The 6141-nt window shown below is 31.0% G+C and overlaps 1 protein-coding gene across 1 annotated transcript in view; it reads right to left on the minus strand.

Annotated features, from left to right (window-relative positions):
• Tet (Ten-Eleven Translocation (TET) family protein) overlaps positions 1 to 6141 on the minus strand; it is a 91514-nt gene that overhangs the window by 63923 nt on the left and 21450 nt on the right. The gene's annotated exons all lie outside the window — the stretch shown is intronic.

A 6141-nucleotide genomic window follows, 5' to 3' on the forward strand; every position in this document is an offset into this window, starting at 1 on the left:
ATGTATGACGAAAGTGATTAGTATTGTGGCTAACATTGACTCATCAGTTCATCACTGAAACCAGTGATAAATCAGTACCTATATCATATTGTGTTTGAATATTTTTAAACAATGATATAAGTATACAATTATTATAAATCGGTAAACTATCAAAGTAACCACAAACTTGCAAACATTGGTAAAATGTCCAGTAGTTTATGAGCCTATTCATTACAATCAAACAAACAAACAAAGTTTTCCTCTTTATAATATTAGTGTAGACAAACACTATGAATACGATCACGAATGCAAATTCGGGGATTTTCTAATTATTGCTAAATAATAATTGAATTCGTTTTGAAATACTCTATAATTTTTAGTGTATAAATAGACATTTATAATGTGGTGCTCATTTTTTTTGTACTGCTAACGCTATTGTAGGTACCTATTTTCGTTGTTTTATTTCAAGTGAACACGGCCATACAATTTTGTCACGAGCCGCCTATGATTGTAGGTACTTTTGTTAGGCTCCTTCGTCGTCCGCGTCGGCTCGAAAGTTCTTGATTTCATTGTCACGCGCTATGATTTGCGCGCGGATTTTCTTGTGTTGTGAATTTATTTTTGTATTATTATTATTTTTTATTTATTTTTTTTATTTTATTGATTCAAATAAAATATTTCACTAGTATGCATTTGAGACTATATTGTATTATGTATAATTTATCGTAGGTATAGTTATTCTTATAACGCAGTTATATTGTCGGTGGGACAATTTGACCCGTGATTTTTCTGAAATATCACCACGTTGCAAATCACATCAATCATACACACGTATGACGAAAGTATAGTGGCTATAATTGACTCATCAGTTCATCACTGAAACCAGTGATAAATCAGTACATATATCATATTTTATTGTGTTTGAATATTTTTTAAACAACGATATATACAATATTATTATAAATCGGTAAACTACCAAAGTACTTCCGAATTTTCAGACAGACAAACAAGTAGTTTGAACACGCAGTTTTCTTATACTAGTAGCAAAAATCAAAACCATAATATTATGTTTCCCTACTATATTTTACTAAAAGTCGAGTGCGTCGAAATCGTAAATAATAATATGTTTTTCACCTTCCTGGTTATTTTCCCATAGTAAATAGTGTTTTAGGTTTGTTGTTGTAGGTAGGAATAATAATAATTATTCTTACATGTTGGTTATGAAATGTATATTGAAATAATTTACTTTTACAAATCATTAGTGATATAAGTTTTGAGTGAAAATGCTTGGATCAGCAGGTACTTCAAATACATGTTTTGATAAAAAAAACAATAGTGTAATAAAATAAAACTGCGTTTTATTGTAATCAATGTTGACAATTTTAAATTCCAAAATTATTGATCAATAAAATAGTTTACACCAACAAATATAACTTTTATTTTTATAACAATCGTTCATAATATAAACCGTAGCAGGTGGCGTTTTGAAGTTCTGTCTACTCATACAGAAAAATGGAAAACTTGTTTTTTTTGTAAACAATTTATTACTCATGTTGTTTGGCAACTCGAAGCGTGGTCGTCCGTCGTAGGTACTTTTGTTCGGCGTCGCGTCGTCGTCCGCGTCGGCTTGATATAAAACATTCTTGATTTCATTGACACGCGCTATGATTTGCGCGCGGAATTTCTTGTGTTGTGAATTTATTTTTGTATGCTATGCATTTTAATTGAATCAAATTGCAATATTTCTCTAGTATGCATTTGAGACTATATTGTAATAATTGATCGTGGGTAGGTATAGTAATTAATTATTCTAATAACGCAATTATATTTTCGGTGGGATTCAAAACAAAAAATTGGCCCGTGATTTTTATGAAATTTCACCACATTGCAAATTATATATTATACAATTACAATTACAATTATTATAAATCGGTAAACTATCAAAGTAATTACAAACTTGCAAAATATGCTTTTCCGAATTTTCAGACAGACACACAATTTTATTAGTTTGTTTTAGCAAAGTAGGTACCTATACCTATACGCTTACGTCGCGCGTCGCGTCGTCGAAAACGGTGCGCCCAGAAACAAACATACCTAATTCAGTTACAATCCTTTTTTTGTTCCGTAATTTATTGTATTTATTCTAATACGTTTTTTTTATTCGTCGGCCAGTTCTACTAGGTATAAAAAGATAAAATTGAAATATAATTATTGTAGCGACAGCCATATTATGTTACTATGTTTTCGTAAATATGTTTTTCACCTTCCTGGTTATTTTCACATAATCTTATCTTATATATAAAAATGAATCGCAAAATGTGTTGGTAAGCGCATAACTCGAGAACGGCTGAACCGATTTCGATCATTCTTTTTTTATTATATTCCTTGAAGTACGAGGATGGTTTTTATGTAGAGAAAACGTAAATATTATGTACCACGGGCGAAGCCGGGGCGGACCGCTAGTATATATATATAAATGAATCGCAAAATGTGTTGGTAAGCGCATAACTCGAGAACGGCTGAACCGATTTCGATAATTCTTTTTTTATTATATTCCTTGAAGTACGAGGATGGTTCTTATGTAGAGAAAACGTAAACATGTACCACGGGCGAAGCCGGGGCGGACCGCTAGTCTTATATATAAAAATGAATCGCAAAATGTGTTGGTAAGCGCATAACTCGAGAACGGCTGAACCGATTTCGATAATTCTTTTTTTATTATATCCCTTGAAGTACGAGGATGGTTCTTATAGCTAGAGAGCTAGTTAGTTTAGTTTTAGTGCAGTGGCAGTGTAAATGTTGTTGTTGAGGTTATGTAAATTTAACACTTTAGTTAACTACCAAGATATAAAGAAATGAGGATAGGACACAATAACTATTGGTTGAGGTATTTATAAACTCATAATATACTTTTAAAAAAATCACGTTTTAATAAATTTCTAGAATTAAATTAGAACAGCTGATTCAAAATAGCCTAAAAAATCTTAATAATAATAATTACGCTTCACAGCAAGAAGAAATGTACCATATGTACCCGCACAAAGTCGATATTGTGTTGCCTACCGTTCGACTCAATGGCTAGGGTTGTAACTACCTTTAATAATTATTACCAAACTAATAAACCGAGTGATGCGAAATAACCATAATTCTTTTAGAGTTTGATAAAATGATCAGGCAGGTATTTTCTTTAATCCTCTGAATTCTCGGTTACTAAATTGTATCGTTGAAATTATTCTTAATCGCGTAAATTTAATAAATAATCATATGGAAAACACTTTTCATTTGTTTTTTTACTTTCACGCCCAACTACTATACAATAATTACGTTGTTTCGGTATTTTGACGAGAAAACGCAGGAAACATCCGTTGTATCATTTTAGATAGATTGTATATTTTGTATCTGTAGAATTGAAATCAAAGCTATGTATATGTTGTCTCCATTCTTTTCTTATCGGATTGTTGATCCCAATGCGAATGCGTCACTTAAATTTTATAAAAGACAATTAAGAACATCAAAAATAAAGTGATACGTAAATATTTCACAGTGCAATATATTATGTAATTAATAATAATTATATATTTATGAAAAAATAATTACATCAGATTTAATAATAGCAATTGTTTTGAATGTACATAATATGAATAAATGATTACATCATAATAGTAATAATCACAATTGTTTTATTTCCCATTTGTTGCAACCCTAGCATATTTTCATGTAGCAGCAGAAGTACCTACACTGGCGGCGCGGCCGCGGCATCGTGCGACATCAAAGGCATTGCCTTACTAGGTAAGTTTATAATGACTCATTTCTTTTATTATATAATTTACGTTTTACTTTTACAGAATCCGATTCAATGGATTATGAAGACGAGTCACACAACGCCATACGATAGTGATGATGAATGAACATTTCAATAAATGCATGCGTGTTTTTTTATGTTGTTTTGTAATTATTGTTAATTGTTTCTTAAATAAAGAAATAAACTAAATATTTAAATGATGATTTGTTATTTGCAACACAACTTTATATTTGAGATTCTTTACAAATGTATATTTAGTTTTGTATCATCAAATTTATAAATTTTATTCCATAGTTTTCAAAATTAAATGTAAATGACCATAAAAACATTAATAAAGTAAATCATTGATGTAAGGTCAGGGAACGTAATACATATATACATCTGACCATGTAGAAGCTAAGTCTTGTTGACTGCTGAAGTCTGTAAAGTTTTGTTGTCTGCTGAAGTCTGTACGCAATGAAAATGTCTGCCGTTTCGAAAATAAGTTTTTAAGACCCTAATAAATAAAATATATGAATGGCAGATCTGGTCAAATACTTTCAAAATTGTATTTTTTTCAGCACTTTCATAAGTGTCTGCCAGAATGTTATCCGCGTGATAATGGTCTGCCATTGTTATTTTCCGATAGTAATAATAATCTATTTTCAAATATCAAAATGGCAGACGTGGTCAAATGGTTTCAAAGTTCGCCAAAAATTTCCACCTGTCTTACCTAAGCGCGCGCCCCGTCCACCACTCTGGGCTTAGTGACTCCTCATCTCATGTATAGTAGGTATAGGGGAATCAACACACAAAAATCCAGGTCTGGTCAAATACATACAGGTAGCTTTGCGCTAGCTCTCTAGCTATTACTTCTTATGGAGAGAAAACGTAAACATGTACCACGGGCGAAGCCGGGGCGGACCGCTAGTAAATAATAAAATAATAAATAGTGTATTAGATTTGTTATTGTATCTTGTATACCTACGAATAATTATTCTTACGTCTTGTTGGGAAATGTTCAAATACCTACCTATTGAAATAATTTACTGTTACAAATCATTAGTGTTATTAGTTTTGAGTGAATAGGCATGGATCAGAAATTCAGAATATAATATGCTACTAACTACTCAAATACATACATGTTTACACAACAAACACCACTGACCTCTATAACTATAAGTTATAGAGGTCAGTGACCGTCAGTGACAAACACTATGGATACCTACGCTCGCGAATGCAAATTCGGTGATTTACTAATTATTGATACCTAGTCATTGAATTCGTTTTGAAATAGCCTGTACTTTGTAATTTTTAGTGTTATAGACATTTATAAAATGTGGTGCTCATTTTTTTGTAATAAATCATCCCGAACGCTATTGTATTTTCGTTGTTTTATTTCAAGTGAACACCTATACAATTTTGTCACGAGCCGCCTCTGGCCTCTGGGTGAAATAAACAAGTCAAATGATTTTTGTTCTAATTGTATTTTGGTAGTAGTTTGTTTAGAATTTACATTACCATTGTTTAATTTTTATTTTGTATTTGCAGTAAAATAAAAAGATGAAAAACTTCATTAGGTATATTGTACGACACCTCACTCTGAATCGCGCTAGCGAAATTTTTTCGTTATAGAGCACATATACAACTTTCGGACAATCTTCATTGAGGCCGGCCGGCAAATCGAGTATGTCGAGAAACTTCACTTATTCGATGGAGGTATTCTACCTTCCTTCCTCCACAGTTGTGGGACCCCGACGTGCATTGAACACGCAGCTTTCTGATACTAGTAGCTAATATCAAAACCACAGATATGTCTGTGATCAAAACCATAATAATATTTTTACCTATTATTTTACTAAAAGTCGAGTGCATCGAAATCGTAAATATGTTTTTCACCTTCCTGGTTTTTTTTCCATAGTAAATAGTGTTTTTGATTTGTTGTTGTATGAATAATTATTCTTACTTGTTGGTTATGAAATGTATTTTGAAATAATTTACTTTTACAAATCATTAGTGATATTAGTTTTGAGTGAAAATGCTTGGATCAGCATAATATCATATTTGCTACTTCAAATACATGTTTTGATAAAAAAAAAACAATAGTGTAATGTAGGTAATAAAATAAAACTGCGTTTTATTGTAGGTAATCAATTTTGACATTATTTATTTCCCAAAATTACAATAAAATAGTTTACGCCAACAAATATAACTTTTATTTTTATAACAATCCTACTTCCTACTAATGCGAAAGTTCATACATGTTTCAAAAGAAAAACTTTTACTTTTACTATTATTTCAATTTATCCGGTTTAATTAAGACTTAATATTGATACATATGATCATTATAAATACAAATAGGAATTAACAATATAACGAAT

This window comes from Colias philodice, chromosome 11 (assembly GCF_061535455.1).
Source record: "Colias philodice isolate Cphi_HAF_F1 chromosome 11, ilColPhil1 Martin Lab GWU primary, whole genome shotgun sequence".
NCBI classification, from domain to species: Eukaryota; Metazoa; Arthropoda; class Insecta; order Lepidoptera; family Pieridae; genus Colias; species Colias philodice.